At 47.1% G+C, this 23,683-nt stretch overlaps 1 protein-coding gene across 1 annotated transcript in view; it reads right to left on the bottom strand.

The window, feature by feature from the left end:
• The window catches only part of osbpl1a (oxysterol binding protein-like 1A), a 314,225-nt gene extending 290,542 nt beyond the window's left edge, over positions 1 to 23,683 (bottom strand). Inside the window, exon 1 of the mRNA XM_078215603.1 lies at positions 23,603 to 23,683. The gene's annotated coding sequence lies outside the window, so the exon portion shown is untranslated. The remainder of the gene's footprint in view (positions 1 to 23,602) is intronic.

The following is a 23,683-nucleotide window of genomic DNA, read 5'->3' on the forward strand; positions in this document are numbered from 1 at the left end:
TATAAATATCTCCCACTTTCTCTGCCTTTGACAAAGGGTCATCTGGACTCGAAACGTCAGCTCTTTTCTCTCCGTACAGATGCTGCCGGACCTGCTGAGATTTTCCAGTGTTTTCTCTTTTGATTTCAGATTCCAGCATTTGCACTAATTTGCTTTTACTCCTTAATCAATAAGATTCAAGAATTGGAAAACGAACAGAGGAACAATGGAGAAAGAAATTGGGTGAATTTGAATCAAATCAAGTACAGAAGAGGGAGAGAGAGAGAGAGAATGAAAAATTGGATTAGGAGAGAGAAAAGAGATAGAAAGAAAAATGTACATTTCTGATAGAAAAAACAGGAGAAATGGCATTGCTAATCTCCATTCATTGATCTAGTTGCCATTGTCTTAACAATTAGCGTGTTGCTGAAAGCTTATGGACACCAATGCGATATAAGACAACCATGTCGGCGCGGCACTGTGGCGCAGTGGTTAGCACTGCTGCCTCACAGCGCCAGGGACCCGGGTTCGATTCCCGGCTTGGGTCACTGTCTGTGTGGAGTCTGCACATTCTCCCCGTGTCTGCGTGGGTTTCCTTCGGGTGCTCCGGTTTCCTCCCACAGTCTGAAAGACGTGCTGGTTAGGTGTATTGACCCGGACAGGTGCCGGACTGTGGCAACTAGAGGAACTTCAAAGTAACTTCATTGCAGTGTTAATGTAAGCCTTACTTGTGACTAATAAATAAATGTTACTTGTAAGTGTCCACAGCTCAGGGAATTTCATCTCAGCTCTACTGAGCTGGAGGCTGAGCTGCAGACACTGAGGGGCAATGAAATTACTCAGACTTTATACCAGTCACACCCCTTAGGATAGGGTCTTCTGATTTCTTTTTATTCATTCGTGGGACACGGGCATCACCGGCTGGCCAGCATTTATTGCCCATCCCTTGTTGCTCTTGGAGGGCAGTTGAGAGTCAACCACATTGGTGTGGCTCTGGAGTCACATGTAGACCAGACCAGGTAACGACCTTAGGTTTCCTTCCCTAAAGGACATGAGTGAACCAGATTGGTTTTTCCGACAATCAACAATGGTTTCATGGTTATCAGTAGATTCCTAATTCCACATTTTTTTTATTGGATTCAAATTCCACCATCTGCCGTGGCGGGATTCGAACCCGGGTCCCCAGAACATGAGCTGAGTTTCTGGATGAATAGTCCAGCCATAATACCACTAGCCCATCGCCTCCCATGGTCAATGGTCAGGGACGGGGGGGTGTGACTGCAAGTTTATTTATCTATTAGTCACAAGTAAGGCTGACATTAACACTGCAATGAAGTTACTGTGAAATTCCCCTAGTTGCCACGCTCCAACGCCTGTTCGGGTCAATGCACCTAACCAGCACGTCTTTCGGACTGTGGGAGGAAACTGGAGCATCCGGAGGAACCCACGTAGACACGGGAAGAACGTGCAAATTCCACACAAACAGTGACCCAACCCGGGAATTGAACCCAGGTCCCCGGCGTTGTGATGCAGCGGTGCTAACCACTGTGCCACAAGTGAGGCAGGTAAGGGGATCAGGAAGGTAGAATTGGAGGAACCTCAGCCCCTTCAATTGTCCAACAAGTTTGGGGTTACATAGAACATACAGCACAGAACAGGCCCTTCGGCCCACGATGTTGTGCCGAGCTTTATCTGAAACCAAGATCAAGCTATCCCACTCCCTATCATCCTGGTGTGCTCCATGTGCCTATCCAATAACCGCTTAAATGTTCCTATAGTGTCTGACTGCACTATCACTGCAGGCAGTCCATTCCACACTCCAACCACTCTCTGCGTAAAGAACCTACCTCTGATATCCTTCCTATATCTCCCACCACGAACCCTATAGTTATGCCCCCTTGTAATAGCTCCATCCACCCGAGGAAATAGTCTTTGAACGTTCACTCTATCTATCCCCTTCATCATTTTATAAACCTCTATTAAGTCTCCCCTCAGCCTCCTCCGCTCCAGAGAGAACAGCCCTAGCTCCCTCAATCTTTCCTCATAAGACCTACCCTTGTTGCATGTTGTCCAGATGAGGGCAGGGACTGCAGAGTGGATGAGCAAGCTGACCATAAAACAGGATGCTATTCAAGTGGAGGAGTAAATAGGAATGAAGCGAGTCTAGACGGCGATGCTGCCTGTCCAGTGTCAGAGTTCAGGATATCTGGTCTGGGCTGGTGGGAGGGGGACAATCCAGTTGTCATGGTCCATGTGGTCCCAACGACATTCACAGGACTGAGAACAAGGAATATGAGCCATTAAGGGATGAATTAAAAAGCAGAACCATAAAGGTAATAAGCTCTGGGTGATCACAATAAGAAATAGGAACAGGTGGAGGCCATTCGGCCCCTAGAGCCAGCTCTGCCATTCAATAGGATCATGGCTCATCCGATATTTCTCATGTCCACTTTCCTGCCCTTTCCCCATAACCCTTGATTCCCTTACTGATTAAAAATCTCTATCTCAGCCTTAAATATACACAAGGACTCTGTCCCCACAGCTCTCTGTGACAAAGAGTTCCAAAGACTCTCAGCCCTCAGAGAGAAGAAATTCCTCTTCATAACGGGAAGGCCATTTACCATAGAACCATAGAAAATTACAGCTCAGAAACAGGCCTTTTGGCCCTTCTTGTCTGTGCCGAACTATTTTATGCCTAGTCCCACTGACCTGCACTTGGACCATATCCCTCCACACCCCTCTCATCCATGAACCCGTCCAAGTTTTTCTTAAACGTTAAAAGTGACCCCGCATTTACCACTTTATCCGGCAGCTCATTCCACACTCCCACCACTCTCTGCGTGAAGAAGCCCCCCCTAATATTCCCTTTAAACTTTTCTCCTTTCACCCTTAACCCATGCCCTCTGGTTTTTTTCTCCCCGAGCCTCAGCGGAAAAAGCCTGCTTGCATTCACTCTATCTATACCCATCAAAATCTTATACACCTCTATCAAATCTCCCCTCAATCTTCTACGCTCCAGGGAATAAAGTCCCAACCTATTCAATCTCTCTCTGTAACTCAGCTTCTCAAGTCCCGGCAACATCCTTGTGAACCTTCTCTGCACTCTTTCAATCTTATTTACATCCTTCCTGTAACTAGGTGACCAAAACTGTACACAATACTCCAAATTCGGCCTCACCAATGCCTTATATAACCTTACCATAACACTCCAACTTTTATACTCGATACTCTGATTTATAAAGGCCAATGTACCAAAGGCACTCTTTACGACTCTATCCACCTGTGACGTCACTTTTAGGGAATTCTGTACCTGTATTCCCAGATCCCTCTGTTCAACTGCACTCTTCAGAGTCCTACCATTTACCGAGTACGTTCTTCTTTGGTTTGTCCTTCCAAAGTGCAATATCTCACACTTGTCTGCGTTAAATTCCATTTGCCATTTTTCAGCCCATTTTTCTAGTTGGTCCAAATCCCTCTGCAAGCTTTGAAAACCTTCCTCACTGTCCACTACACCTCCAATCTTTGTATCATCAGCAAACTTGCTGATCCAATTTACCACATTATCATCCAGATCATTGATATAGATGACAAACAACAATGGACCCAACACCGATCCCTGTGGCACACCACTAGTCACAGGCCTCCACTCAGAGAAGCAATCCTCCACAACCACTCTCTGGCTTCTTCCATTGAGCCAGTGTCGAATCCAATTTACTACCTCCCCATGTATACCTATCGACTGAACCTTCCTAACTAACCTCCCATGAGGGACCTTGTCAAAGGCCTTGCTGAAATCCAGGTAGACAACATCCACCCCCTTCCCTTCATCCACTTTCTTGGTAACCTCCTCGAAAAACTCTAATAGATTGGTCAAACATGACCTACCACGCACAAAGCCATGTTGACTCTCCCTAATAAGTCCCTGTCTATCCAAATATTTGTTGATCCTATCCCGTATCACACCTTCCAATAACTTGCCCACCACCGACGTCAAACTTACTGGCCGATAATTTCCCGGATTTCTTTTGGAACCTTTTTTAAACAACGGAACAACATGAGCCACCCTCCAATCATCCGGCACCTCCCCCGTGAATACTGACATTTTAAATATGTCTGCCAGGGCCCCTGCAAGTTCAACACTAGCTTCCCTCAAGGTCCGTGGGAATACCCTGTCCGGTCCTGGGGATTTATCCACTCTGATTTGCCTCAAGACAGCGAGCACCTCCTCCCCTTTAATCTGTAAAGCTTCCATGGCCTCCCTACCAGTTTGCCCTATTTCCGTAGACTCCATGCCCGTTTCCTCAGTAAATACGGATGCAAAAAAACCATTTAGTATCTCCCCCATCTCTTTTGGTTCCATACACAGTCTACCACTCTGGTCTTCAAGAGGACCAATTTTATCCCTCACTATCCTTTTGCTCCTAACATACCTATAGAAGCTCTTTGGATTTTCCTTCACTCTGTCTGCCAAAGCAACCTCATGTCTTCTTTTAGCCCTCCTGATTTCCCTCTTAAATAGCTTCTTGCACTTTTTATACTCCTCGAGCATCTGATGTGTTCCTTGCTGCCTGTACATTTCATACAACTCTCTCTTCCTCTTAATCAGTGTTACAATCTCCCTCGAGAACCAAGGTTCCTTATTCCTATTTACTTTGCCTTTAATCCTGACAGGAACATACAAACTCTGCACTCTCAAAATTTCTCCTTTGAAGGCCTCCCACTTTCCATTTACATCCTTACCAGAGAACAGCCTGTGCCAATCCACACTTCCCAGATCCCTTCTATGACGGAGATGAGGAGGAATTTCTTCACTTAAGAGGCTGGAATTCTCTACCCCAGAGGAAACTCAATCATTGAGTATGTCCAAGACAGAAATTCACTCGATTGATTCCAGAGATGAGGGGATTTGTCGCATGAAGAGAGGTTGAATAGTTTAGGCCGAGACTCTCTGGAATTGAGAAGAATGAGGGGAGATCAAATTGAGGTATACAAGATGATAAAAGGTATGGATAAAGTAGACGTGGAGCGGATGCTTCCTCTTGTGGAGCATTCTAGGATGAGAGGTCATAGTCTTAGGATAAGGGGCAGCAAATTTAAAACAGAGTTGAGGAGAAACTACTTCTCCCAAAGGGTAGTGAATCTGTGGAATTCGCTATCCCGAAGTGCAGTGGATGCTGGGACAGAGTAAATTTAAGGAGGCGTTAGACAGATTTTTAATTGGGAATGGGTTGAAGGGTTAAGGGGAGAAGGCAGGAAAATGGGGATGAGGATGATATCAGCCATGATCGAATGGCGGAGCAGACTCGATGGGCTGAATGGCCTAATTCTGCTCCTATATCTTATGAATTTATGATAGATTTCTGGATAATAATGACATCAAGAGATACAGGTAAGATAGTCTGTCACAGAGCTGGTGCAGACTTGGTCTGAATGGCCTACTTTCAAAAATATATGCAGCCCAGGTGAAACGGTGAAGCCATGGGTTTGGGTGAGTTTGCTCTTGTGGAGAGGCAGCAGAGACACAGCAGGCTGACTGGCCTCTTTCTGCACTGTAACCATTCTAGGATTGCCCAAATTTGATTTGATTTATTATTGTCACATGTATTAGAATACAGTGAAAAGTATTGTTTCTTGCGCGCTATACAGACAAAGCATACCGTTCATGGTGAAGGAAAGAGTGCAGAATGTAGTGTTACAGTCATAGCTAGGGTGTAGAGAAAGATCAACTTAGTGCGAGGTAGGTCCATTCAAAAGTCTGACAGCAGCAGGGAAGAAACTGTTCTTGAGTCAGTTGGTACGTGACCTCAGACTTTTGTATCTTTTTCCCGACGGAAGATGGAAGAGAGAATATCTGGGATGTGTGGGGTCCTTAATTATGCTGGCTGCTTTGCCGAGGCAGCGGAAGTGTAGACAGAGTCAATGGATGGGAGGCTGGTTTGCATAATGGACTGGGCTTCATTTATAATCTTTTGTAGTTTCTTGGATAGAGCAGGAGCCATACTAAGCTGTGATACAGCCAGAAAGAATGCTTTCAACGATGTATCCGTAAAAGTTGGTGAAAGTCATAGCAGACATACCAAACTTCCTTAGCCGGAGAAAGTAAAGGTGTTGGTGGGCTTTCTTAACTATAGCATCAGCGTGGAGGGACCAGGACAGATTGTTGGTGATCTGGACACCTAGAAACTTGAAGCTCTCGACCATTTCCACTTCGTCCCCATTGATGTAGACAGGGGCATGTTCTCCACTACACTTCCTGAAGTCGATGACTATCTATTCCGTCTTGTTGACATTGAGGAAGAGATTATTGTCATCGCACCAGTTCACCAGATTCTCTATCTGGATCCGACCCACTACAGTGGTGTCATCAGCAAACTTGTAAATCGAATAGAAGGGGAATTTGGCCGCACAGTCATAGGTGTATAAGGAGTATAGTAGGGGGCTGAGAACACGGCGGCACGGTAGCACAGTGGTTAGCACTGCTGCTTCACAGCTCCAGGGACCTGGGTTCGATTCCCGGCTCGGGTCACTGTCTGTGTGGAGTTTGCACATTCTCCTCGTGTCTGCGTGGGTTTCCTCCGGGTGCTCCGGTTTCCTCCCACAGTCCAAAGATGTGCAAGTTAGGTTGATTGGCCGTGATAAAAAAAAAAATTGCCCCTTAGTTTCCTGAGATGCGTAGGTTAGGGGGATTGGTGGATAAAATATGTAGGGATATGGGGGTAGGGCCTGGGTGGGATTGTGGTCGGTGCAGACTCGATGGGCCGAATGGCCTCTTTCTGCACTGTAGGGTTCTATGATTCTATGATTCTAACACAGCCTTGTGGGGCACCGGTGCTAAGGATGATCTTGGAGGAGGGGTTGTTGCCTATCCTTACTGATGGTGGTCTGTGAATTAGGAAGTTCAGGATTCAGGAATTTGCAGCAGTGCTTACAGTAGAAACAATTTCGACAAACAAGTCAAACCCTGCTACAGAAAATGTCTGGGGTTAAACTTATACAAAGCACGTACCACCCATACGAACAAAATTACACCCAAATGCTGGGACTGCAGGGGTAGTCTTTCTGCAATCCCCCATCCCCACAATATCCATACTGATGTTTGATATGTGAGGGGGCAGGGATCGAACCTGCTGGACCTCCTCACCTGTCCCGCAGTGAAACATGGCGGGGCCTTCACTGAGGCAACGTGAAGCAGTTTACAGCAGGAATATAAAAATTAATTGTATTAATTATCAGGCAAACCAGACTCCCATCCATTGACTCTGTCTACACTTCCCACTGCCTCGGCAAAGCAGCCAATGTAATCAAGGACTCCACGCACCCCGGACATTCTCTCTTCCACCTTCTTCCTTCAGGAAAAAGGTACAAAAGTCTGAGGTCACGTACCGACCGACTCAAGAACAGCTTCTTCCCTGCTGCTGTCAGACTTTTGAATGGACTTACCTTGCATTAAGTTGATCTTTCTCTATACCCTAGCTATGACTGTAACACTACATTCTGCACTCACTTCCTTCCTTCTCTATGAACGGTGTGCTTTGTCTGTATAGCACCCAAGAAACAATACTTTTCACTGTATGTTAATACATGTGACAATAATAAATCAAATCAAAAATTAATTGTATTCTTTCTAATCTCACTTATAGCAGACAGGTGTAAAAGTTGTCAAGAAATATCAATGAAGCAGGGTTCAGGTACACAATTTACCAGTTTAGATGTTTACAAGTGCACTGAAGTAATTAATTACTCACTAAAGGGCCGGTGAGGTGAGAGTGACTGCCCTTGACATCAAGGCAGCATTTCACCCAGTGTGGCATCAAGGAGCCCCAGCAAAACTGGAATCAATGGGAATCGGGGGAAAATCTCTCCTGGTTGGAGTCATACCTGGGCACAAAGGAAGATGGTTGTGGTGGTTGGAGGTTAATTATCTCAGCTCCAGGACATCACTGCATTAGTCGCTCAAGGGAGTGTCCCTCCATCATAAGGTCAGAAGTGGGGATGTTCACCGATGATTGCACAATGTTCAGCACCATTCGCGACTCCTCAGATGCTGAAGCAGTCCATGTTCAAATGCAGCAAGACCTGGACAGTATCCCGGCTTGGGCTGACAAGTGGCAAATAACATTCTCAGTGCACAAGTGCCAGGCAATGACCATCTCCAACAAAAAGAGAGAATCAAACCATCTCCCGTTGATATTCAATGGCATTACCATCACTGAATCCCCGAATATCGAAGTCCTGTGGATTGCCATTGACCAGAAACTGAACTGGGCCCAGCCATATAAACACAGTGGCTACAAAAGCAGGTCAGAGGCTGGGAATTCAGCAGCGAATAACCCACCTCCTGACTCCCCAGAGTCTGTCCACCATCTACAAGGCACAAGTCAGGAGTGTAATGGAATACTCTCCACTTGCCTGGATGGACGCAGCTCCAACAACACAAGAAGCTCAACACCATCCAGGACAAAGCAGCTCACTACATTGGCACCCCATCCACAAACATCCAGTCCTTCCACCACTAACACACAGTGACAGCAGTGTGTACTATCCACAAGATGCACTTTATCAACTCACCAAGGTAGCACCTTCCAAATCCACAACCACTACTATCTCGAAGGATAAGGGCAGCAGATACCTGGGAACACCACCACCTGGAGGTTCTCCTCCAAGTCGCTCACCATCCTGACTTGGAAAATATCACCGTTCTTTCACTGTGGCTGGGTCAAATCCTGGAACTCCCTCGCTAACAGCACTGTGAGTGTGGTACACCCTAATGGGAGGGACTATGACTCTTTGGTTCACCAGAGGGCTATTTTGGTTAGTTGGTGTTCTCACCATTTACAGTTGTCGGTCGTGCCTCCTCACAGGTTCCCACTGCAAACATCACCACCAAAGTAGTGGTTACCGCACCACATGAACTGTAGAGGTTCAGAGAGAGCGAGAGCGAGACACAATCCGGTTCCAGAATTTTTCAGCAACTTTTAAGATGCATTTCTACTTAATTGAAGGAATAGGAAAGTGTGGTCCAATCATAGAATCTGACAGTGCAGGAGGAGGCCATTCAGCCCATTGTATCATCCTAGCTCTTTGACTGTGCTATCCCAAATAGTCTCACTATTTATCTGGGTCCATTTTGAAGCTTTCATTGAGTCTGCTTCTGTCGCCCTTTCAGGCAGTGCTTTCTAGATCACACACCCGTTGTATGTCATCGTTCCTTCACTGGCACTGGGTCAAAATCCTGGAACAGCACCATTAATAGCACTGTAGTGGTTCAAGAAGTGGAGATGCCGGCGTTGGACTGGGGTAAACACAGTAAGAAGTTTAACAACACCAGGTTAAAGTCCAACAGGTTTATTTGGTAGCAAAAGCCACACAAGCTTTCGGAGCTCCAAGCCCCTTCTTCAGGTGAGTGGGAATTCTGTTCACAAACAGGGCATATAAAGACACAAACTCAATTTACATGAATAATGGTTGGAATGCGAATACTTACAACTAATCAAGTCTTTAAGAAACAAAACAACGTGAGTTTTTGTTTTGTTTTGTTTCACGTTGTTTTAGTTGTAAGTATTTGCATTCCAACCATTATTCATGTAAATTGAGTTTGTGTCTTTATATGCTCTGTTTGTGAACAGAATTCCCACTCACCTGAAGAAGGGGCTTGGAGCTCCGAAAGCTTGTGTGGCTTTTGCTACCAAATAAACCTTTTGGACTTTAACCTGGTGTTGTTAGACTTCTTACTGTGGTTCAAGAAGGCAGCTCACCTCCACCTTCTTGAGGGAGATTAGCGACGGGCACTATTAGCTGGCCTAGCCAGTGACGCCCACACCCCATAAATTGACCTTTACAATTCTGGTCAATCTACACTGCACTCTCTCTAAGGCCTTGGCATCCTTCCTAAAGTGTGGTTGCCCAGAATGAGACACAATACTTCAGCTGGAGCCTAGCCAGTGATGTCTGAACATTCAGCAGATGTCTGGAATCTCCTCCAGCCCCACAGCCCTCTGAGGTATCCACACTCATCTAATAATGGTCTGGAGCATCGCGATTTTAATCACTGCACCATCGGCAGCTGTGCTCTCAGCTGCCTGGGCCCCAAGCTGGGAAATTCCTTCCGCATTCCTCACCGTCTCTCTACCTCGCTTTCCTCCTTTCAGATGCTCAGTAAAACCTCTCTCTTTGACCAAGCTTTTGGTCACCTGAGCTAATGGCTGGAATTTTACCCCCCCCCCTCGTCAGCCACGGGGATCGGAGTGGGCGAGGGGCGGACAACGGGAAGGTCTGTTGACCTTGGGTGGTATTTTTACAGTTTTGGGACGATCAAGGCTGTAAAATCCTGCCCAATATCTCCAGTGTGCCTCTGTGTCAAACATTGTTTTATAATATCCCTGAGAAGCTCTTTGAGATGCTTCACTGCAGTAAAGGCGTTATACAAACATCAGTTGTTGTTGCTGTTCCTCTCTACCTCTGCTCAACACCAAATAGAGTCACAGAGGTTTACAGCATGGAAACAGGCCCTTCGGCCCAACTTGTCCATGCCGCCCTTTTTTTTAAACCACTAAGCTAGTCCCCGCATTTGTCCTGGATCCCACGGTTAGAACAACACAAAGCCGTCTGCAGTCACTGGCTGTGTAAGTAAGGGGCAGGTCTGGACTCCACACAGGTGGAGTTAGGGAGGTTGCTGTCAGTCATTCCCTGCTCCTCCTGGTGTGCCGCTGAAATCCCAGCAGAAATCACTGGAGCTTCTTACAGGAGGCGAGAGAGGCAGAGAGATTTCAGCGAATGATACTGGAGTTCAGGCCCAGGTAGCTGAAAGCATGGTCACTAATGTTGGACCCCAAGGGGAAACTGACATTACCGTGCGCTCCACGAGCGGCAAGTGAAGCCCCAGAATATTTTCTTTGTACAACAGATCAGAATATTTCAATATCATTTTATCACAGACTGCAGTGATGAAAACTAAATGAACACAGCAAATAAAACACAATAATCCCAATTCTAACCCCCTTTCTTTCCTTAATTTCACTTTTTTTGTTCACCAGTCATAGAGCCATCGAGGTTTACAGCATGGAAACAGGCCCTTCGGCCCAACTTGTTTATGCTGCCCAGTTTTTAACCACTCAGCTAGTCCCAATTGCCCTCAATGGGCCCATATCCCTCTATACCCATCTTACCCGTGTAACTATCTAAATGCTTTTTGAAGACAAAATTGTACCCGCCTCTATTACTATCTATGGCAGCTCGTTCCAGACACTCACCACCCTCTGTGTGAAAAGGTTGCCCCTCTGAATCCTTTTGTATCTCTCCCCTCTCACCTTAAACCTATCCCCTCTAGTTTTAGACTCTTCTACCTTTGGGAAAAGGCCCCTTATTGTTTTATAGACCTCTATAAGATCACCCCTCAGCCTTCTACACTCCAGAGAAAAAAGTCCCAGTCTATCCAGCCTCTCCTTGTAACTCAAACCATCAAGTTCCGGTAACATCCTAGTAAACCCTCTATGTATAAAGCCCAGGATCCCAAATACTTTATAAAACAGATTTTCGGTTTTGTTAACAGCCAATTTACAGCAATTCAATCAAATGTAATCTCACTTCCCCAAGTTCGAACTGCTTTGAAACTTGCGAAAAGATTACATAACAATGTGGGGATGTCACAATGCTTGGGACACAAGCAAACTTGGCAATCTACACAATTTAGCAGAACTGAGCAAGATTTGGTACCCAACATACAGTGTCAACCATGGATCAGTGAGAAGAGCTCTCATTTCTCTGTCTGAATCCTACAGGTACACACACTCCATATTCCTCCAGAGAACTGAGTACATAATGCAGGCTGACAGGCCAGTGCGCGACTGAGGGAGGGAGTGCTGCACTGTCCTCTTTTGGATGGTGCACAAGGCTGAAGAAGAACACGTGCTGGAAAATGGAACTGGAATAGATAGGTGCTTGATGACTGGTGCAGACATGATGGGCCGAAGGGTCTCTTTTTGCGCTGTAGAACTCTGACTCTAAACCGAGGCCCCATCTGCCCTCTTGAGGGGCTAGTTTTAATGGATTACTAGCCCAGTGACATTATCACTGTCTCTCCAAAATGTGCGACGCTTGGAGAGCTCCAGCCACAAGGTTGCAAGAAGAGAAGCCACAACAGGAGATCTTCTCGCCAGCACTGAACTGTTACGAGTGGAACCAAGAGAGGCCAAAGTGGAGGGTATTGTCGGGAGAATATTTTACACGGAATTACATAAATCCTTCAACACAGAATAGGCCTTTCAGCCCAACTGGTCTATGTTGATGTTTACGCTCCATGCAAGCTTCCTCCCACTTTATTTCATCTCATCCCATCAATGTATTCTTATCTCCTATTTGTTTATCGAGAATAATTGAATGGCACAGTGCAGGAGGAGGCCATTTGGCCCATCGAGGCTGAACTGGGTCTTTGGAAGAGAAATCCAGTGATGTCCCACTCTTTCTCCATTCCAGAGTTTGTTCTAGTCAAATATTCATTCAATTGCCTGTTCAAGGACACTATTGAGTTGTTATCCGAGCAGCACACTGCAAATCCTGACTGCTCATTGCATAAAAATGTCGCTGCACTTTGGCCTAGGTTTTAATCCTCAAGATTTAAAGTTTTGAACTTTATTTATTAGTCACAAGCAGGCTTACATTAACACTGCAATGAAGTTACTGTGAAAATCCCCTAGTCGCCACACTCCGGTGCCTGTTCGGGTACACTGAGGGAGAATTTAGCACGGCCAATCCACCTAACCAGCACAGCTTTCAGAATGTGGGAGAAACCGGAGTACCCAGAGGAAACCCACGCAGACATGGGGAGAACGTGCAAACTCCACACAGACAGTAACCCAAGCCGGGAATCGAACCTGGGACCCTGGAGCTATGAGGCAGCAGTGCTAACCACTGTGCCACCGTGCCGCCCATGGAGTCAGGAAAATACCCCCCTCAGGAGAAAGTGCCCACCAAGACAGGATCTTCATTGATGGGGGCTGGGAGCGAGATGGAGTCGGGCTGGCCAACCTGGCAGGAAGTGCGGAGGCAGGCAGAGGGGCTGTTTAAAAGGCCTACCTCAGTGCCGTGGGACTCTGTCCCATTCACCAAAAAAAGCCACAAAGGCCCGCCAACCCCCTTCACCTTCCAAACACTCGCAATGCCCCATCCATGCCACCTCATGCCCCCCCCACTCACCCCCTCAGACCTCCTATGCAACGCTCTGCCAGCCACCCAATTTTATGTAGCATGGCTGAGAGCCCAGGCATCTATTAGAATCACAGAACACCTGCTCCCCAGAGAAAACATTGTTTGATTGGCAGATCAGGTTCTCTGATCTCTGCGGCAATTTCACAATGTTTATTCAAGACCAATTGGATTCAAGTGTTTGTGGTTTTTGAAACTTGAAACTGAAGGATTTACACGTGTATTAACTTTCAATCCAGGACTTTTTCCCCCCGACTCCCTCCCAACGGGAGAAACTCATCAACTGAGTATATTTTCTCAAAGCTTTTTTTAGATATTCCCCTTGACAGTGTGATGTGTATTGGGTGTAGAGAGCGTACAGTGGAATGGGCATGGAAGTGGCAGAGCTTGGCATGGGGGGCATAGGGGGACTTTTTGAACTTACCTTTTAAAAAGGCCCCCTCACGCAGGCTGGGGTTCACAACTCTCCTGAAGGGCCACAAACTATGAAAATCCAGCTTGGCTCCACGGACATTGCAGAGGAGTAGAACATGCCCATCTCTGAACCAGAGCCAGCGCGTCAGGAGTGCTGGGTCTGAGCTTCTGACAGGAAACAGGCCCGTGCCTTTTAAAGGCACTCCAGATAATCAGACAACCCGGGAACAAGGTCAGGAATCAGGACTCAACCCCATTTTTAAAGGGCTACTGAGTCAACTCCACTCGGTGAAAGTTCAGGCTGGTGTCTTTGCCGATGACTTAAGCCTTCTGCCTCTGACCCTTGGTGTGGCCCGGTGGCACAGCGGTTAGCACTGCTGCCTCACAGCACCAGGGACAGAGGTTTGATTCCTGGCCTGGGTCACTGTCTGTGTGGAGTCTGCACATTCTCCCCGTGTCTGTGTGGGTTTCCTCCGGGTGCCCTGGTTTCCTCCTACAGTCCAAAAGACGTGCTGGTTAGGGTGCATTGGCTGTGCTAAATTCTCCCTCAGTGTTACCCGAACAGGCGCCGGAGTGTGGCAACTAGGGGCTTTTCACAGTAACTTCATTGCAGTGTTAATGCATACATAAAATTGGGTGGGTGACAGAGCACAGCCTGGCATAGGAGGCCTGAGGGGGTGGGTGGGGTTGGGGACATGAGATGGCATGGATGGAGCGTGGGGAGTGTTTGGAGGGTGAAGGGGGCTGGAGGGCCTTGAACTTTGTGAAATGGATGCAGAGATCAGAGAACCTGAACTGCCAAACAATGTTTTCTCTGGGGAGCAGGTGTTCTGTTATTCTAATAGATGCTTGGGCTCTCAGATTAATAAATAAATTTATCAAATCCTCTCACAGAGTGAAAGGCCTTGAACAGGTCACCCCCTCGGCCTTCTCTTTTATAGGTAATAAGGCCCAGCCTGTTCAACCTTTCCTGATTGAATTGAGACGGCATGGTGGTTAGCATTGCTGCCTCACAGTGCCACAGACCTGGGTTCCATTCCCATCTTGGGTGACTGTCTGTGTGGGGTCTGCACGTTCTCCCCGTGTCTGCGTGGGTTTCCTCCGGGTGCTCCGGTTTCCTCCCACATTCTGAAAGATGTGCTGGTTAGGGTGCATTGACCCGAACAGGCGCCGGAGTGTGGCGACTAGGGGAATTTCACAGTAACTTCACTGCAGTGTTAATGTAAGCCTTACTTGTGACAATAAATTTTTAAAAATTGAACTGGACCCAGCCATATAAATACTGTGGGTACCAGACAGAGCAAGTCAGAGGCTGGGAATCCTGTGGTGAGTGACTCATCTCCCTGACTCCCCAAAGCCTGTCCACCATCTACACGGCACAAGTCAGGAGTGTGATGGAATGCTCCCCACTTGCCTGGATGGATGCAGCTCCAACACTTTTGTATGAAGCCAATTAAACCAAATCAAACAAACCGATAGACAAAATCACCGATGAAACATCAAACTAAAAAGTGATTAAAAGGGATAATAAGGCACCCCAGTCCTTGCAGTGCCCATCAAACGCGGAAACATAGAAACTTGAAGCAGGAGGAGGCCATTCAGCCCTTTGAGCCTGCTCCATCATTCTTTTTGATCATGGCTGATCATCGAATTCAGTATCCTGATGCCCCCTTCCCCCATATCCGTTGATCCCTTTAGCCCCAAGAGCTATATCCAATTTCTTCCTGAAATCACACAACGTTTTGGCCTCAACTACTTTCTGTGGTAGTGAATTCCACACATTCACCACCCTCTGGGTGAAGAAATTTCTCCTCACCTCAATTCTAAAATGATGACCCGTAGTTCTGGACTCCCCCACTATTGGGAACATTCTTCCAGAATCTACACTGTCTAACCTAGTCTGCAATGCCAGTGGACACTGCATGCTCCCTTTCCAGGGACATCCAGCCACAAATTTAGCCACGGTACACAGAAAGACAGTTGGGTTGGACGTCCCCTTGGTCACCCACTGCCTGGACCTGTTGTTGGTGGGGAGTTTGGCCAGGCCCAGGTTCACGAGAAGGTCCCTCTGCCTTCCCTGCCCCCCACCGCACCAGGATGAGTGCAGCTCCAACAACAACCAGGACAAAGCGGATAAGTTCATTGGCACTCCATCAGTTCACTTCTTCCACCACCGACGCACAGTAGGAGCAGTGTGTATCGTCTACAAGATGCACTGCAGCAACTCACCAAGGCTCCTTAGGCAGCACCTTCCAAACCCATGGCCTCTGCCATCTAGAAGGACAAGGGCAGCAGATGCCTGGGAACACCACCTTGGAGGTTCCCCTCACGATCCTGACTTGGAAATATATTGGCCGTTCCTTCACGGTCGCTGGGTCAAAATCCTGGAACTCCCTCCCTAACAGCACTGTGGGTGTGCCTACACCACATGGGCTATAGTGATTCAAGAAGGCAACTCACCGCCACCTTCTCAAGGGGCAATTAGAGATGGGCAATAAATGCTGGCCTACCCAGCGACACCCAGATTCCAAGATTTAACTTTAAAAGTTTTTGAAAAACGTATACCTTTTCTCTTTCTTAAAGCTGGCAAACTGGTTCCAACAATAAATACATTTGCACTCTGGCAGCATGGGAATCCTCAGCTGCCTGCTGTCTTTTCATTCAGAAGGAACATAGATGAACAAATGCAGATGTACACAAGGAAATATCCATTGCCCAAGAAAGGAACATTGAGTAATATCCTCTGAAGTTCATACGTGAACATGTGACCAACTGCAAAGAGACACTTCCACTTCCCAAACACTTGGACAATGTCAACTTAATGTACTTTTCTGCCAATTAAGCAGCCAATGAGATGTAGTTACTGTTGTAATCTGGAAATGTGCAGGTCCACCGAACGGTGCAGTTGGGTTCCTGGTTAACCGGAGCCTCCAGTATGCTGATGGTGGGGGAACTGGTGATAGTGATACCAATGAACACCATGGAGATCTGTGGAGCAAGCCGAGATAGACCATGCATTTGGGCTTCAGTGCCAACATTGCAAGACTTGGTCTCAGAGATTTGCCCCAAAATGTTCTTTTTCATTCATTGATGGGGAGTGGGTGTCATTGGCTGCGTCAGCATTGGTTGCTCAGCCCTAATTGCCCTTGAACTGAGTAGCTTTCTCAGTCATCTCAGAGGCAGTTAAGAGTTAACCACATTGCTGCGGATCTGGAATCCCATGTAGGCCAGACCGGGTAAGGACGACAGATTTCCTTTAGTGAACCAGATGGATTTTTACAACAATAGATGATAGTTTCGTGGTCACCATTACTGAGACTAGCATCTTGTTGTTTGATTGACTGAATTTATCAGTGGGGACTTTACAGGGTTAATGGTGTTGGTTGTGTCATCACTATGTGTGATCAAACAAGTGAATCACAGCCAAATGATCCAGAGATACTATCCCCCATGTCCTTGATGCAGCAAAATGACTTGGTAACCACCACCTGGACTGGCCGAATAGTCCACCACGCTGGCGTGGGACGGGAGTTACATCTCGCCCAAGGCCCTGCAAGGACAGCAGGTTTCCCTTTCTAGAATACATGAACAAAATCCACACCATTCTTAACGATGGGTCAGAAATCGTATCGGTCAGACCTGCTGCTTAGCAATCCCGGGCTGCCTCGAAAGCAAATTTGAAAAACACTCGGACTTGTGTAAGAATAATGGGCTGTCGGGTGAGGTATCTGACAGGATTTGTTCTCACTCTGTTCTCATTTCTAAGGATTGCCCAAGACACACAAAAGTGATGTGCCCTTATAGCCTTTCTTATCCATGGCCATTTCTACACAAGATTAATTGGTCACATGGTTGGCTAAGTTGCCACATATTTTCCACAAACGAAAACAGAAAATGCTAGAGAAACTCAGCAGGTCTGACAGCACCTGTGGAGAGAGAATAGAGCCAACGTTTCGAGTCTGGGTGACCCTTCCTCAGAGGATCTTCTAGACTCGAAACGTTAGCTCTGTTCCCCCTCCATAGATGCTGTCAAACCCGCTGAGATTTTACAGCATGTTTTGTCTCAGATTCCAGCATCCACAGGATTTTGTCTTTATCTTAAATGTTTTCCAGGTAATTGTGAAGAATTCCTTCACATTTGCAAAGGACATGCAGGACTTGCAGGTCGATAGCAATGCCGTGTCCACGTGGTTGTGAATGTAGCCCCGTCCATCACTCAAACCAGCCTCCCATCCACTGACTCTTTCAGAGGCCGCGGGAAGTGTAGACAAGCAGCCAGCATAATCAAGGACCCCGCGCACCCCGGACATTCTCTCTTCCACCTTGTTCCATCGGGAAAAAGATACAAAAGTCTGAGGTCACGTACCAACCGACTCAAGAACAGCTTCTTCGCTGTTGCCATCAGACTTTTGAATGGACCTACCTCGCATTAAGTTGATCTTTCTCTACACCCTAGCTATGACTGTAGCACTACATTCTCCACGCTCTCCTTTCCTTCTCTATCAACGGTATGCTTTGTCCGGATAGCGCGCAAGAAACAATACTTTTCACTGTATATTGCTACGTGACAATAATAAATCAAATCACTTGATGAATCCATGGAGATTTGTGGCTACAGCACTATAACATAGTGATCTAGACCCACCAGCATTCTATCCCTTGCCCATTTCCCATACGTAGATGATATATTTGCTGTATGTGAATGTGCTCCTGTGTGTAAGAATTTCCTCACACATCCCTGAGCTCCTTCCTGCACTCAAATTCACCAGTGAAATGGAGCAGTCAAATGAGCTCTTTCCCTTATGAACTGGCTGAGAAATCTGCCAGGGGGTTCTCTGGGACCATCTACTGCAAGCCCACTGGTCAATACACACGCTGGGATTCCTACAATTCCACACGCTATAAGATTCACCTCATCGGTAGTGTCACAAATAGTGCCCGGGTCACTTACTCACCGTGTTGACATAGGGCACATCAAAGTCATCCTGCGGGATAATGGCTACTCTGACCAGGTCATTACTCACCTAAGGCCATCACTTACAGTCCTGAAAACTGCCCCGTCTACCTCCGAGTACCCTGGAAGGCGAAGGCGTCTCAAAAATGTGAGCATCAGGTGAAGCTAGCTGCTTCACGCTGTTGCTATGCAGCAGCACCACGATTCCTATTCACCACGTTCAGGATGCTGCTCTCAAACGGAAAAGACATTCTGCCTGTTACACAAATGAATGATGCGGTCTATGAATTTCAGTGCCAGTGTGATGCCAGGTATGTAGGCCGCACATCCCAAAGACTGCTGGATTGTCCATGTCCTCGCCACTGTTCACAACAGACAAGATACAGAATGTACCCAACCAGTTCGTGCTTGCAAAACTCAAAGCAAGATGTCCAACATTAGATGCGATTCTGAGATTGGACAATATTTGCTAAATAATCCTGAGTCTGCAAGAATTACGGACAATCATTTGAAGATTGTCAGGCAGGTTTGCAGTGTGGCACACTGACGCACACTAAAAGCTACATATATTAATACACGGAGCCCAGTCCTTTGCAGACAGAAAGAACAGGTACACACATTGCACCTGTCTGGAATGAACAAAATAGCTGACAGCCATTCTCTGGTCCATTCCTCAGAGTAATGCTTTGACCAGAATCAACTTGCCTGGTTTGAGTTTAAACAAGGTTTGGTAGTTGTAATAGTTCCACCAAGGCCAGACTTCCATCACCAAGAAACCCTTTATTAATAACCAAAGACAGAGCCACACATGCAGCTTACAGCAAACAAGCCTATACTCGGGGACCTACATCAACTGTCCAGGCTGGAGCAATGGGTTTTATCCTCCGGCTGCTCACTCCATTCACTCAATAAGGGAGCTTGTACTCCACAATACCCACAGGGAGATCTATCGATGACCCACCATGGCTGCCATAACATCCCTCCCCTCTTAGGCCCATTTCTCCCCCAGCACCCCCATTGAGAGAAGTTCCTTTCTGCCGCTTAGCAGTTTGTCTGAGGTCTGGTAAGCAGGGCAGGGTTTGGTGGTGTGAACCCAAAGAGGGAACCCTCTGTCCCGGAGGAAATGTTGCACAGTATTGATGTGGGCTCCTCCTCGGGATGCCAACTTCCTCTGCTTCCATCTGTGTGTCCTGGTCATCCAGAGAGGCCAACGTGGAGTCAGCTTCAGGCTGTGGGTTAACACCGGAGGCAGCAATCTTCGCGGTCGGTTAGTGACTGCTCAGGCATGAACTCACTCCACGAGATGGTCCCGATGTTTCTTTACCATTTTACCCTGAACATTAACCTTATAGGATACTGGCCCCGTCTTCTCCATAACGATCCCAGGGACCTAACGTGATGCCATCCCTGAAGCTCCTTACGTAGAATCATAGAATCCCTACAGTGCAGAAGGAGGCCATTCGGCCCATCAAGTCTGCACTGATCGCAACCCCACCCAGACCCTATCCCCATAACCACATGCATTTACACTAGCTAGTCCCCCTGACACTAAGGGGCAATTTAGCATGGCCAATCCACCTAACCCGCACATCTTTGGACTGAGGGAGGAAACCCACGCAGACACGGGGAGAATGTGCAAACTCCACACAAACAGTGACCCAAGCCGGGAATCGAACCCAGGTCCCTGGAGCTGTGAAGCAGCAGTGCTAACCCACTGTGCCACCCTGGAGAACCAGATCACCGATTTGAAATGTTCTGCCCTTGCAGAACGGTGAGTTTTTTTTCCTGGTTTTCTGGTTAGGACTCCACCCTCCCCACCAGGATTGGGAACAGCAGGCTCAGGCTTGTCCGAAGCTGATACCCCATCAGCAGTTCCACTGGGGCAATTCCTGTTGTGTGAGATGTGGTCCCACAGTTAAACAAAGATCGTGCCAGTTTGCATGCCACCGGTTGTTTTCCGAGCACCACCCGTTCCACCAGTCCATTTAGATGCAGTTTAGATGTATCAGATACCATTCGAAGCTCTGGAAATCACAGCTAGTAGAAGCTGTGCCGTTATCATAACCTGGACTTCCGGTATTCCGTGTGTATAGAAACTTTGCTGTAATTTATCGATCGTAGGGTAACCAGAAACATTGGGATGGAGCCCATGCGATGCACCTCCAACCACATGGTTAATTTATTTGTCACAAGTAGGCTGATATTAACACTGCAATGAAGTTACTGTGAAAATCCTCCATGATTAAAAACATGGAACCCATAAAGGGCCCTGCAAGTCCGTACGCACACACGTCCATGGCCTACCGGCTCCAAGTGGAGAGGATCTCCAAGAAGATCGCGCATATCGACACAGACATCAAGTTTCTACAAAGATGCAAGAAAGCAAACAAGATACCAAAAGGACTACGGATCACAAACCCACTCAGATCAACCTATAACACAGACTACGCTGAGAGACTTTGCCGTCGCACCTCTCTCACACTCCTCAACCACCTCGTACACCAGCTCTACAGCAAACGCCGCAGCCTGGAAACCAAGATAGAGTCCATATTCTCAACTTGCACTCGGGACGCAGACCAGCTGCGAAACTCTGCCAAGCAGACGAGACAAAGGAACTACACCATCTACATGCACACCAAGAACAGGAAACTCGAGAAACTCGGCATCACCACCAGCAGCAACCAAGCCTCCCCCGGTACCACAGTAGAAAACAGTACCACTGCAGGGAAGTCCATTGTCAACTTGTCGGACTACACACTTCAACCAGATGAAATCGAAGTTCTCAGCCGAGGGCTTAATTTCTGCCCCACCACCATAATAGACCCCATCAGTCTCGCAGCAGACACTCCCATGGGTGTAGGGAGGGAGGTTTTGATTTTCCTGACACAGGTCACATTACTTTACCAAGTCTGTGATTTCAGAGTCAAGGCCAAGCCGCCAGAGCTAACTCCTCGGCAGCATCTTCATCTTTGATATTCCCAGGTGGCCATCGTGTCGTTCCATTAATATTAGATGATGCCCCGGGGGGTGGAACAACTACTTGGGACTTCCCCAGAGAGTGATCCTGTCTGAAACACCAAACTCCTCTTCCTCAGCTAGGTAAGGTTCAGAGGGCACTGTATCAGATCATATACCTTATTTTAGATAAGCTTGGATCTTTTTCAGTCCAGGCCTTAATCTGCCTTGTGGAAATTGGCAGAATCTCCAAAATATTTAGGGTCATTCATGACTTGTCCTGATGTTGGTAGAGGAGCCAGGCTTGTGGGCATCAGGAGGCGACAGTGCGTCAGTGTTGGCTCTCTGGGTTCCAAGGAGGTGTTCTAGAAGATACTTATAGGCCACAAGTAACAAGGCCCAACACTGTATCTGAGCAGAGGCAATAGGGGGAATTGCCTCATCTTTGAGCAGGCCCAATAAGGGTTTGTTGTTGGTAACTAATTATGAAATGTCCACTATAGACGTATTGATGTAACTTTTTCACACCAAATACCATCACCAACCCTTCATTCTCAATCTGAGAATACCTTCACTCTTAATCTGAAAGGTCCCGGATACATGCATGATGAACTTTTCCATCCCATCTTTCCAATGATGTGAAAGTACGGCACCAATTCTGTATGGGCTGAATGGCCTCCTCCTGTTCCTATTCTTATGGTCTTACGTAGTGAGATAAACTTCCAAGTTTTTGTCAATTTGCAACACAACGTTCTGACTTTGAAATACCATCCTTTTGTCAATACAGAAAATACACATTTTGAAACCAATTAAGAAAATATTATTTTGGAGTTTGTGTTTTTGTGAATGTTATCAAGCACACTCACCAAACACCTGGGACTCAGGAACAGCAGTGACAGATCTTCTGAAAACCATAGAATCATAGAATGATTACAGCATAGGCCATTCAGCCCACCAAGTTCCTGCCGATTCTCTGCAACAACTCAACTAGCTTCACTCCCCTTTCCCCTGAACATCAGGTGCTTTTGCAATTCCCTTTCAAAAGTCACAATTAAATCTAGCCTCTACCACACTCTGAGGCAATGTTTCCAGATCCCAACAACTCAATGTGTATAAAAAAAAGGTTTTCCTCATCAATGTGGTCATCGGTTTTTGCCATTCACCTGCAATCAGTCTCTGATACCTGGCCGTTCTGCCAACAGGAACAGTCTCTCCCCATCCCATACCCCTCACCGGTTTGAACAGCTGAAGCACATGTAAACATGTTTACTCCATCAACCTGAATGACACATGCTCTATCACAATGAGCTGCTCTGAGAATCACTTCATCATTCCAGTGCAAGCTGCCATTTGGTCCATCATGTGTGTACCGGGTGCTCTCGTGCTATCCCACCCCAACCTTACCCCTGCACATTGCCCTCTTGAATGCCTCGATTGAAGCTGACTCCACCACACTCAGGCAGTTTAAAGCTTATTTATTAGTCAGCTTACACTGCAATGAAGTTACTGTGAAAATCCCCTGGTCGTCACACTCCAGCGCCTGTTCAGGTACACGGAGGGAGAATTTAGCACAGCCAATGCACCTAGCCACCACGTCTTTCAGACTGTGGGAGGAAACCAGAGCACCCGGAGGAAACCCACGCAGACACAGGGAGGACATGCAGACTCTGCACAGACAGTGATCCAAGCTGGGAATTGAACCTGGGTCCCTGGTGCTGTGAGGCAACAGTGCTAACCCACTGTGCCGTCATGTCACCCACATGCACTCTGCATTTCAGATCCGAACCCACTGGCTGTCTGAAAGGGTTTTTCTACCTCAATGGGGGGAGGGGGGGCGGGGAGGGGTTGCCCTTTTTTGCCCATTACTTTAGATCTGTGCCCTCTCTTAATTAAGAAATTTCCAGGTCTGCAAGCATTGCTACAGCCAAGTGAAGGATGAACTGGGAGTTCAGTAAAGTTGGCATCCTTCACAAAACACAACACCGCCCGGCCACCGGCTCAGTGATCGGCTGAGGCAGCGACACAACAAAGTGAATGATTACAATTGTGCTAACTTGTTGATTTTATCCCTCTCTCTCCCCCCGCAGTGCTGTGTTTTACCTGTTAGAGCTCAGTAAGCAGGGAGCAGCAGCGGGACTTCCAGTGCAGCGCGTGACTACAATGTAACAATTCGGAGTGTGT

This window comes from Mustelus asterias, chromosome 7 (assembly GCF_964213995.1).
Source record: "Mustelus asterias chromosome 7, sMusAst1.hap1.1, whole genome shotgun sequence".
Taxonomy (NCBI): domain Eukaryota; kingdom Metazoa; phylum Chordata; class Chondrichthyes; order Carcharhiniformes; family Triakidae; genus Mustelus; species Mustelus asterias.